The sequence below is a fragment of the Alexandromys fortis genome, unplaced genomic scaffold, assembly GCF_014885135.2.
Source record: "Alexandromys fortis isolate MF-2015 unplaced genomic scaffold, M_Fortis_MF-2015_v1.1 scaffold_118, whole genome shotgun sequence".
NCBI classification, from domain to species: domain Eukaryota; kingdom Metazoa; phylum Chordata; class Mammalia; order Rodentia; family Cricetidae; genus Alexandromys; species Alexandromys fortis.
Genome location: NW_026068010.1, coordinates 2,942,492 through 2,955,120, shown reverse-complemented (window position 1 = coordinate 2,955,120; position 12,629 = coordinate 2,942,492). Strand labels below are relative to the sequence as shown.

The window sequence follows — 12,629 nt, the reverse complement described above, 5'->3', positions numbered from 1 at the left end:
CTTTTTAAAGTTCAACTCATGGTGGTAAAATTTAGAGCCACTTACAAAAGAGACTCTTAGAGCTTTGGGTGCAGCCGGGTAGGGCAGCCTAGTAAAAGCATCACAGCAGAATAAAGAGCGCTAGGGGAAGAAGGGGGAGAGAATGAACGAACGAGTGACTTAGAACCTTGTGAAGGTGATCCTGGAAATCGAAAGATAGGAGCTGAGTTACACCTCACCTACCAGGGCACCAGTAAAATAAGGGTATTTGGTAAGAGACGGTCAGGGAGCCTAGGGAACAGGGAACGGTGGCGAGAGACTCCGCGGTGGGTCTGTACTTGCTGGAGCAGGGCACCAGAGCTTCTGAGAGGTGACCCCTGTGTCCACGGGAAGTAAGGTTCTTCTAGAAGGCCTTCTGATAGGTAGCGTGTGGGAACCTAGGCAAATGGAAAGCAAAAATGATCACCACTTCTGGTAAGAAAACAGAGCAAGGAATGCTATGGTTGGCTTCCCTGAATTTATAAAATGCTATGCATTTTCAGTAGAAAACAGTTTGGTGTTTTTATAAAATAGAAGGCGAGCATCGTTAATGAGCTGTCTGGTTTCACGTCAATTGGCCCATTCTGGAGTCCTTTGGGAAGGAGCACCTCATTAAGAAAATGCCCCACCAGGTTGAGCTATGGACAAGCCTATGAGCGCATTTTCTTTATTGATGTGGGAGGGCCCAGTCCACTGTGGTAAATGGCGTCCCTAGGCAGGTCCTGGGTGCCGTAAAAAAGCAGGCCAAGTGTAGCGAGTCTTTCTCTGTCCCACCAGCCTGCTCCCAAATAATGAAAGTCACAGAGACTTATTAATTATGAAGGCCCGGCCTTAGCTTAGGCTTGTCCCACTAACTCTTAAAACTTACATTAACTCATATTTGTATTAGTCTACCTCCTACCATGTGGCCTTTACCTGTCTCCCATTCTGTGCGTTCAACTTGCTCAGCATCTCCATGGCATCTCCCACGCTTAGATTCATCATATCCTACTTTCTCACTCTCTGTCCGGAAGTCCCGCTTATACTTCCTGCCTAGTACCGGCCATTCAGCTAAACCAATCACAGCAATATATCTTCCCACAGTGTACAAATATCCCACAACTGAGCAAGCCAGGTGAGAGTCCTGGGGAGCGAGCCGGTGAGCAGCCTCCCCCATGCCTCTGCGCTTCAGTTCTTGTCTTGAGTTCCTTGACTTCCCTTGAAGATAGAATGTGAAATCATGAGCTAAGTAAACCCTTCCTCCCCGAGTTGCTTTTGTTTTTTTTGTTTTCTTTTCTTTTTTTTTTTTTTTCAAATCATGGCAATAGGAACCTTAAGACACCTGCTTCCTTGAGACAATCACTGTGGCCATCCTTAGGCCTTACATACACCCAAAAACCTGAGTATTCTTGCATGTTGTATACACAATGCTATAAGATAAACAACTTTTTTAAAAATATTTAAGATTTATTTTTTATTTCGTAAGTGTTTGCTCGCATATAGGTCTGCTAGCCACTTGTGCAGTGCCCACAGAGGCCAGAAGAGGGTATCGGATTCCCTAGAAGTGGATCCATAGACAGTTGTCAATCACCTTGTAGATGCTAGGAATTGACACCAGGTCTTCTGCAAGAGAAGCCAGCACTCTTAACCACTGAGCTATCTTGCCACCCGCCCACAACAAAATTTTAAACGTATTAGCTTTATCCCAAGGGCAATTTGTCATGCAAATGTACACTCTTTACAGTTTGCTGTTTCCACTTTTAAAAATGTGTGTGTGTGTGTGTGTGTGTGTGTGTGTGTGTGTGTGTGTAGGGCAGGGACAACTTTCCGGAGTCAGTTATCTCTTTCCCCCTTTATGTGGGTCCTGAGGATTGAACTTGGGTCATCAGGCTTTTGTTCACTTAGCCATCTCCCCTGCCCCATTGTTTCCCTTCTTTAGGTAGAGGGACGGATGTCTAACTTCACAAGTGGGTTCCGGTCAGCCCCAGGCAGCCAGCATAACTAGTGCACAAGTGCAGTGCAGTTGAAACTAAGGGGACGTCATAGACTCGTCCTTTGGTGGGTAAATATGGTCTCTCCCTCCCACGCTTCAATATTTCTCTTCTGTACGTTCCTAAGAAGGGAAGCTGTGGGATGGGAGTGCCTTGGTGTGTTCCTATTATGCGGTAGAACTCTCTTTGCTGCTGTCCCTCTGCTTTTACTGGTTAGCAAGTGGTCAGTGGCCCAGCGTCACCTGCCTCACAGCCATCTGCAGGAAGACATCACTTCGAGTGTTGCTGGTGATGGGGGTGGGGGTAGTCAGAGCACGTGGGTGCCCTGCAGCATGCTAAGCGCGCCGTTTGGGACCCAGTTCTGAGACCTCTGACAAGTGTTGCCAGTTCCTGTGTAAGGTGACCAGAGCACATAAACTCTCCAGTGCTGACTTTCAATGGCTGTTCTCAGCGTTAAATAAAACCTAAAAGTCATGAGTGCCTGGCTTGTTTTTCAGTTGTTGCATGCGAAGTGGTGCGGGAGGAGCAGGCAGGTTTGGAGTCTACTACAGAAGGCGTCCATTGCTGGGGCGAAGAGCTCAAGTCTTTCGAAGTTAGACACGTTGAACTCTAAACCTGACTCTATGACCTCGAGAAGGTCGATTCTTGAATCCGAATTCCTTAAAGGGAGTAGGAAGAGGGTACCATACATTCTTGCTTGTGACTACTTAATGGCTGTTAAGAGGCCCAGACAGGATAAAAGTTTGAGACTAACTTGTGTTTTACAGCCAGCTCTAGCCAAACTGGAGTCTCAGAGCTTTAAGGTGGGGGAGGGGGGAGAAGGAAGGCAGGACCGGTGTATTGTGGGGCACAGGGTCCAACCTGAGTTCAAGTTAGCTGGCCTGGCTTCTTTCCCATCGCTGTGTATCACGGTGTGTCGGAGCCTTCTTTTTCGTCTGCCCTTCAGAGTGGCCCAGATGTCAAGGCGACACCGACTCTGGGGAGGGGTCAGGAACACAGTCAGCTCACCCTCATTCCATGCCTTGCTGCCTGCCAGCAGACCCCAGAGGCAGCACTCCCTCCCTGGCTTCAGGCTACACTAGAGAAAACAGGATTCCTTCCTTGCTCTCTGAAGGGCAAGATGAGAAGCTGAGGGCTCTGGTCCTGGCCTCGCCTCTGGCCATGGCTTCCTCTCTCTTGGGAAAACAACAAAAGTCCTCTTAGAATGGAGCTTCATTTCTTGAAAATGGAAACCAAGAGATCCAAGCCTTGGGTCCAGCCACTGCCTCCCCAGAGGCTGCCTTCCTTTCTTGGCTCACTTCCCAACTTCTTCCCCTACCTCCCTGGAAAGGAAGAAGGTAGCTGGTCCACATTGGTCCCTGCATCCAGTGGGGACCCCTGAGCATCCGGGCACATCAGTGCAGGCTGCAGGTTAGGAAGGCCATCGCTCTGTCTCAGCCAAAGAACATAGGCAGATCGTGTTGCAAACACAGCCAGACATGGACAGGCAATGATGGCAGAGAGTTCAGCTGATCATGATCTGAGATCCCGACACAAAACAGTGCCAGGTGCTTCTAGAAAACAGCAAGGGAACTAAAGATAACCAGGAAGGCCGTGTGCAGTGATGGACCATGGACTTTGGGGTAAGAGACGCCAGGAGCCCTGGGCTGTCTCTGAGTAAGTAGAATAGAGGCAGTCCCTGTTCTCCTCCTGGATTCGGGTCTCTATGAGCCAAAGGTCCCATTCTTCATAGACAGCATCTCCCAGCAGAAGTATAAAGCAGGTCTATTATTATTCTTGTGTTATAGGTGAAGAACCTGGGCCTAGTTAAATGATGCACCTACAGGGAACCCAAATCTCATTTCTCTGATGAGTCTCTCAGCCTTCATTGCTCCTCTACAAAATGAGAATAAATTACACACACACACACACACACACACACACACACACACACACACCAGGGCTGGAGAGATGGCTCAGTGGTTAAGTGCACTGACTGCTTTTGCAGAGAACCTGGGTTTAGTTCCCAGTGCCCAAATGGCAGCTAACAACCTATAACTCCAGTTCCTGCAGATCTAACTCTTCTAGCCTTGCAGGACATGGCAGCTCATGGCACACATATACACATGCAGGCAAACATGCATGCACATAAAAGAGATCTAAAAGCCGGGCGATGGTGGCGCACGCCTTTAATCCCAGCACTCGGGAGGCAGAGGCAGGCGGATCTCTGTGAGTTCGAGACCAGCCTGGTCTACAAGAGCTAGTTCCAGGACAGGCTCCAAAGCCACAGAGAAACCCTGTCTCGAAAAACAAACAAATAAAAAAAATCTAAAAATCTACATTTTTTAGATGCTGTCTCAGGCTGGGATTGTAGCTTAGTGGTAGAGCACCTGCCTGGCTTGGACAAAGCTCCAGGCTCAATTCATAGCTCCACGAAAGAAAGGCTACTACTAACTCTTGAAGTCGGAAGAATGGTAATAAACCCCATGAATGCCAGTAGGTGCTCTGTGGGTGTAAACAGATTTTTGGGTTTTTTTTTCTCTCTCCCATGGGTCAGGGTCTTTTCCTCCTAGTACAAGGGAGAGAAGGTCTGGGAGCCACCAGAGTATTCACTAATGTGACACCATGGGTGATGCCATGTAGCGCTGAGTGACTGGGGTGATGTTCTGAAAAGTCTGTCATCCGGCGACTTTGTTGTGTGACAATCACCGAGTAAACTTATAAAAGCTAAGACACTCACTGCACTGTAGTCTTATGTGGCAGTCGTCCTGCCTGGTTGTTGTGTATCATTTGAGTAGCTGGGTACAAAGATGATGGCGTGTGTGCTCCTGAGATGCTGCTGTGAAGGAGGGTGTGGATGTGGGTTCGTCCTGGTGACTCTCGGGCAAAGCATGGCACAGAGTCCTGAAGCCGAGAAAGATTTAGTAGATGGCGACAAGATGTTACGTAGCCGCTACAACCTCTATGAAAATAAAACAAAATAGAAAGTATTTGCAATATTAGGTTAATAAAGCCAAAACTGTCCAAGCACAGATTACAACTATATAAAGTATAGACAGGTGACATGGAAGGGAACTGGAGAGTTTAAAGTTCTCTGGAAGTGATTATGTCATGATGTGGTGTGGCCAGTGAGGACAAGGTAAGCAGAAGGCAGCTGCTGTGGATGCCTTCCAGCCCCACCAGTGGGCGTGGAGGACCCACTCCACACTCCTATACTCAGGGCGGAAATGTATCTTTTGGAAATATCCCGAAATGAGTATCAAGCTTCAAGAGCTTTGCCACACGCTGATAGCTGTGGTTGGAATGTGGTTTCCATCTATCCCCCAAAGCTCCATGTTCTGAAATTTCATTCCCACTGTGAGGTATTAAGCGTGTGAGAAACAGCCCTGCTACAGTGTTCAGAGGTACGGTCTTGGGAAAGGATTAGGACTAGTAAAATCATCAGAGTGGAGGTCCCTTTGATAAATCCTTGTGGCGAAGAAGAGGGAGCAAAAGCAATTACTACACACACACACACACACACACACACACACACACGACTGACTGTTGCCATATGATACCCTGAGTTGTCCCAGACATTACATGTAGAGAACATCTCTACATGTCTGTGAACCCTTGAACCTCCAAAGCTAAGTGAACCACTTTTGTGTACAATGTCACCCAGACTTAGGTATTTGATGCTCGAATGAAAACCAGGCTACGACACTGACCTATTTTCCTCTGTAACGCTAGCAAGGTTTCATAGTCCTGCAATTCGAAGTTGCCTTTCCAAGTGAGGCAGGAGAGCTTCGGGCAGCAGCTTCAGGCCTTGCTCGGCAGGTGTCAGGCAACGTGAAGATTCTGCACTAGAATAGAGCTGTGGTGCTTAATCTCCAGTGAGATTATTTCATAAAATATTGATCTTTACTTTGCACGGAAAGAAGTTAGGTCATGAATAGAAAATGTACACAAGAGTGAGAATTCTTCGGTTCCCTTAGTCCATAAGCGTGCAAAGTAATGAATGAGGCTCTTTCACAAAACAAGACTGACTTCTACCGCCCCCGCTGGGAGAGGCAAGAGCTGGGAAGTCATTCTTCCTTGGTGTTCCCATCCTAGGAACTGGTGTTCCAGGAGCCTTTCCCCACGGACTGTGCAGGGAAAGCTGCAGAGGATGGATGTCCTCCCCACACCACCTGTAGGCTCCTCTTTCCCTTCCTCTCCATCCTGCTCCTCTCCCTCCCCCCTCCTCTTTCCTCACCTCCGCCCCTCCTGTGCTGCTGCAGACCAGCCTGTCCCTGAGGTATTGCTGTCTCCAGCAGGAAGCAGCAAGGTCATGATGCCTGAGAAGGCCCGCAGTTGTGTGTGCCCTGCAGCAGTCCCGCACCAAGTCTCCACCTTCCCTTGGATTCTGGTGGACACTGTGACTCTTGACCTGCCTGCTCCGGAGCTGGAATAGCAGGGTAGTGCGAGGGCAGTGCTCCCAGAACCCCAATCCTGATTGTAGTCTCATTCGCATTCTGTGGCTAACTGAGCTGTTTTGAGCAAGCCAGCAAATTATTCTTGATGTTTGCTTCCTGGAGAAACACTGAAAGATCTTGTAAAGATCAAGAATGCAGGAGGGGGAAGCGTGAAGGGGGGAGGGGACTTAAAAAAAACTAAATGCAAAGCAACAATTAAATAGCTACTGATTCTCACCCACGCAGATGAATAGACTAGGAAGACAGAAAGCAGGCATGGTGGAGCATGGGTGTAATGCCAGCATTGCGAAGCCGAAGCAGGGGAGTCTCAAACTGAGGCCAACCTAGACTGCATAGGAAATCTCAAGCCAGCCCCCTTGTTCACCCCACTGACCAAAAGATAAAAATAACAGTCAGCGGGCAAGGTTTGAGGAAGCTGGAACCTGTATACTTTGCTGGTAGATGGTGCCACGTTGCAACTGGGGTGACAGCATGGTCACTCCTGGACCATACCTATTTCAAACTCAGCTGCACAGAGAACTGGACATGGATGTGTGTGTGCTGCATAACCAACCCGAGTGTACATCAGGTGAGGAGCTGCCGCATCTTTGCACATCTCGGGTCCAGGAACCCCGACTGTGGGCAGTGAAGGAGTGAAGAAAGGACAGATAGATATACATTCAGAAAAGCTGGGATGGGATGGCCTGTGCTCGCGCTAACGGAGCACCCTGCAGGTGCAGGGTGTTCATTATACCCCGTTGCACAGGGAGGCGGGATGGTTGTGTCGAGCTGAACGGAGGCTGTGTTATTACACACGGGCAAACTGGTGTTGTCTTTTTTTGTTGTTGTTTTTTTGTTTTTCGAGACAGGGTTTCTCTGTGGCTTTGGAGCCTGTCCTGGAACTAGCTCTTGTAGACCAGGCTGGCCTCGAACTCATAGAGATCCTCCTGCCTCTGCCTCCCGAGTGCTGGGATTAAAGGCGTGCGCCACCACCGCCCGGCTTAGTGTAGTCTTCATACACAGCTGAGCAAGGAAGGAGGCAGCAGGAACAGCATAGTGGGGCAGCAGTTGTTAGGCCAGGAGAAAGGAGGGAGGAGATGAGGGTGGACACTTTCTGACACTGTCAGCATTCACACTCGACCCGAAGAAGGCTTTGCCGTCCCCCTTATTCTCACCCAGGGAAGGTTTTACCACTCCCATGGGGCTGAGACTTTGGGGTCCTGGAAAGGTAACTCAGTGGTTAGAGCGCTGGCTGCTCTGCAGAGGACCTGGGTTCCAGCATCCACGTGGTGGCTCAGCACAGCCTGTAGCTCCAGTTCCAGGGACTCTGGTTCCCTCTTCCGGTCTCCTCAGGTACTCTATGTATGTAGTGCACATACATACGTTCAGTCAAAACATCCATACACATTCAGGAAAAATAATTTCAAATGAGAAAAAAATACAAATGCTCATATATTCAGCAACAAGCACGAGCCTTGACAGCATGATGCTAAGTAAAAGAAACCAGTCACAAAAGATCCTGTGCTAGGGTTCCGTGTACAAGAACTATCTAGAACAGACATAGCTGTAGAGATAAGTAGATCAATGGTTGCTAGGGGCTGGGAGGGGAGGAACGGGTACCAACTGCTCAGAGGCTCAGGATGATGATGTGGCCAGATTGATTTGTCAGTGGACTCTGGGTGTACTGAATACTGAAGTTTGCACTTTAAATGGAGAAATTACAATTCGGGGCACAGCTTGTAATCAAAGATGTCTCACAACCTGTTGACCAGGCCACAGGTGCCCTCACTCTCAAGTTCATGACCGTCAGAGATACCAGTGTCCAAACTCAGACACTACATGTTAATGGTTTGAAATAAATGCCAGAAGGAAGAGTACAGTGCATTCTTTATTTTTAGTGTGTGTATATGTGTGTGTGTGTGCGCGCGCACACGTGCGTGTGCATGTATGCACAGGGGCCAAAGAGTGTGCAGTGGCCCACAGAGTCCAAAAGAGGAAACCAGATTCCTAAGAGCTGGGGTTCCAGGCGGTTGTGATCCACCTGACTTTGGGTGCTGGGGACTGACTTTGGGTCCTCCTGGAGACCCAAAATCTCTCCAGCTCCTGGGGTAGTTCTTTAATCCCTGAGAAGCAGGTGCTTATGGAAGAAGAGGTAGGGAGGAATGACGAGTGGTCACATGTTTGGCAGCAGTCTTAAGCAGGAGCCAAAAAAATGGGCTAGGAAAGGGTCCAGTCACAAGCACGTTTAGAGACTTCAGAATATCGTCAAGCCGCGCTGCCTCCCAGACGCCCTTGGCGACACAAAGGCTGAATCAACAGCAGGAACTGAGTCACAGGAGCGACTCAGCAGGCAGGACTGTGTGAGAACAGCTGGAGACCAGAGGGTCTGCCTACATTCCCCTTTGTGTGTGCAGAAAGGAAAGGGAGGGAAGGGAAGGGAAGAGGAGGGGAGGGAAGAAAAGAAAGGAAAGGCAAGAGCTTGGCAGAATCTGATGCAAAGAGCAGTTCCAGAAAGCGTGGAGTCAAAAGGGCGGTGAGATAAGGCAGCATCTGTGTCTACCTGGCAGCTTGTTTTCCTCTCTTAGTCTTGCCCCTTGCAACCTGTCAAAGGTCGGACTTTTCTTGCCGCAGGTGGAGTCAGTCTTAGGGTGGTTCGACTAATGGTTTCTCAGCGTCACCCTGGCATGAAGGTGATCGGCGCTTGGAAGCAGTCATACTTCAGCTTTTGAGTTTTGATCTTTTCCCAAGCAGACATCCTGCAGGATGATGCTCTTCTGAGGTAGGGGTAGCTGCGGCAATCCATGGCTTCTGGTCAGCCTTGTGCTCCCGAGAGAATGTTAGGAAACATTGAATTACTCTTCGGCTGGGAAGTGACTGGGCCAGGACTTGCACCCATCTGACTTCAGAAGACCACGCTGCAGGCCACCATCATGTCTGAACGAAACGTAGTATAGGATACTAGCGTAGTAATATGGATGCAGGAGGACCATGAGTTTGAGCCTGGCCCGGGCTCAGAGAGAGATCTTGTCACAAACAAATAGCAATGGTAATAGAAAAGGAGGAAGGTGAGGAGGAGGAGGAAAGAAGAGAAAAGAAGATGGTTGGCAGGGGTGGTACGTGAGAGGCTCAGATTGCTGGGCTTCCTCTGGCTCAAACAGTCCACTCAGCCCCCTGTGTTTCTCGTGTGGCTCACAGAAAGCCAGAGTGACCATGAGAGTGTAGTTACGGCTTCCGGCTTTCTCCTGTTGGTTCTGCTAATGAGCTGCCAACCAATCAGGTCTAGGTCCTCAACCTTCCTTCCAGAAGGCTCTCAGTCTAGGTCTCTCCCCCCCCCCCCCCCCCCCCCCCCCGTCCCCCCCCCCCCCCCCCCCCCCCCCCCCCCCCCCCCCCGCACACTCGTTTGTCCCTCCACACTGCCCTTTTCCTTCTCCCCTCACTCCTAGAAACTGAACCTAGGGCCTTGGACATGCTAGGGAAAAAGTCTTTTGGGCTGTCCCCAGTTCCCTTTTCCTTTTTATTTTGAGACAGAGTCTTGGATAAATTGCCCAGTCAGGTCTTGAACTTGCCACCCTCCTCCTTAGCCTTCTGAGTAGCTGGTCTCCAGCACCAGGCCTCTGATGGAAAACCACACAGGATTTGAGACACAGAAACACCAAATGGCAGATCTTAGCAGTTTGAACTTTAAAAAGTTCCCAGGGATTGGTGCTCACCAAAACTGCATGGGTCCCCTCCCTACTGAGAGACTCTTCAAGAGGAGGAGAAGCTCAGTATCTCAAAGCTGGAAGGGAAGCCTTCCTGGACCAAAGGCGTCATCAAAAGCTGGGAACATCTCAGAAGTGCAGACTTCTGGGTGCTACCACGGCACCCTCCACCAGACATTTCCCAGGACACTCTGAAACCCGCTAGAGTCTGAGCGCCTCAGAACCAAACCTGAATTTGGACAGGATGCCACATTTACCTTTTGTTTTGGAAAGAAGATTACAGTTCTGTTTCAGCTTCAATAAAAAAAAAAAGTTTGTTTTCACGTTTTGCATACATAGGCTTCCTTTGAGAGTTTATAAATTTAGAGGAACAAAAGTTCTAACCTAGTATAATATTCTCACCCTCTTACATTTCTTATTTCTTTTTAGACAGGGTCTCTATGAAGACCTGGCTTGTCTTTAACTCACAGAGATCCACCTACCCCTGTCTTGTTCTGAGTGCCTGATTACAAGCAGGTCAATGCATTTGGCTCTTTTCACCTTCTCCTTCTCCTTCTTCTTCCTCTTCTTCCTCTTCTTCCTCCTCCTCCTCTTTCTTCTTTCTTTTCTTTTTGTTGGTGGGAGGGATTGAGACCGGGGACAGGGTTTCTCTGAGTAGCCCTGGCTGTCCTGGAACTAGCTTTTATAGTCCAGGCTGCGGTTAAACTCAGAGATTCACCTGCCTCTGCTGGGTGCTGGGATTAAAGGCGATCGCCACCACCACCCGGCTTTCTTATCCTTCTTAACATGGACTAAAGTCATTTTTCCTCATAATTCACCAGGGACCAAGGCTGTAACTCCCTGGCACAATGCTTGCCTCACAGACTTCAGGCCTCATGCTTGGGGGAAGGGCACTGTGTGTGTGTTATGTGTGCTCTTGTCAGCCTTAAGTATTCTCTGGATTCACTTGTGAAACGCTGACCAAGATGCCAAAGGCATTTCTGTGTGTGTGTATGTATATGAATATGTGTGTATGCATGTACATGTATGTGTGGGTATGTATTTACCAATGCACAAATAGATAAACTAGAAAATCCCTGGGGTATTTATTCATTTTGCTGCATAGGCATTTTTGCTGCATGGGTATATTTTTGACAGCTGCCAAAGATCCCTTTTTCAGTCTATTAGCTTGTTAGAAACTGAACAGAAAGCTGATGCCACCAGTGACAGAGGCCGGAAGCGCGTCTCCAGCTCTCGGGGTGTCTTCATGATTTCTGAGGTGCTCCTTTCCCTGCAAGCCTTTGAGTCAGTACTCACTGGGGAGCAGAGAAGGGTTTGTTCAGGCCAGCGTTCCCTAAATGGTTCTCTGGCAAGATGTCAAAGGATGTTTCTCCAAGAAAAGGGTCTGTGATAAATGTATTTCAGAAATGCTGCCTTAAAGAAACGAAGAGCAGAGACTTACCTGGCAGGGGCGGTGCCGTGATCACGAAGGCGGTTTTCCCAGGGTGAGGCTCCTCCCTTGCACTCTGGATGCGCCAACTCCAGGGATTTCACCAGATGCGGGAAACTGCATAATTTGTGTGTGGCGGGGAATGACAGTGACAACGACTTGTTCAAACCTTCCCCTGAAAAGAAATTTTAATTAAAAAAATGGAGTCATCAGGTCTCTCTCCCATCCCCACCCCTTTTCGGTTTCTCTGTGTAGCTTTGGAGCCTGTCCTGGCACTCACTCTGTAGACCAGACTGGCCTCAAACTCAGAGATCTGCCTCCCAAGTGCCAGAATTAAAGGCATGCACCACCACCGCCCGGTGGGTTTTTAATATAGTAATACACACTGCACACCTCTGAGAGTGGGTATGTAAAATAAAGCATTTGTCAGCCTTTTTTTTTTTTTTAAACACAATCTCGGTGTGTAGCCTTGACTGGTTTGGAACTCCCTATGTAGACCAGGCTGGCTTCAAATTCACAGATCCACCTGCCTCTGCCTCTAGAGAGCTAGGATTAAGGATGTGCACCAAGACACTTGGCAGCCAACTTTAAAATTTTTTTAAATTTTTTTTAATTTGATGTGTATGGGTGTTTGCCCACATGTATGTTTGTGCACTTGTGCGTACAGGGTCTGAGAATGTCGGGTCCCCGGGGCTGGAGTTACACATGGATGTGAGCCTCCGTGTGGGTGCTGGGAACTGTACCCGGGTCTTCTGCAAGAGCAGTCAGTACTCTTATCTGCTAAGCCTCTTTTCCAGCTCCTTAACTTTTTTTCTCAGCTTTTTTTATTTATTTAAAAAGAAAGAAAGGACAGCATCAAAGCGCTGTTTCTAAGAACGTTTTTCAGCATTGACCCAGGAACAAGTGAGTTCCATGCTTCCTGTGATGGGAAATTATGCAAAGACATTTTACCAAGAAATCCTTTCGATGATTCGCTTGCAAAGCATCCCACCAGCTGGTTTTAGTGCCTTGACGCTGAAATGTAGTCCCTGGATATATGCAGTACGGATCCAGGTGCCTTTCTGCTCTAGAGAATTCTTTCCGTGGATTATGGAGA

General features: G+C 48.6%; 1 pseudogene; it reads left to right on the top strand.

The window, feature by feature from the left end:
• Positions 1-11,537: 11,537 nt before the first annotated feature.
• Positions 11,538-11,711, top strand: LOC126513542 (uncharacterized; annotated as a pseudogene).
• Positions 11,712-12,629: the final 918 nt, after the last annotated feature.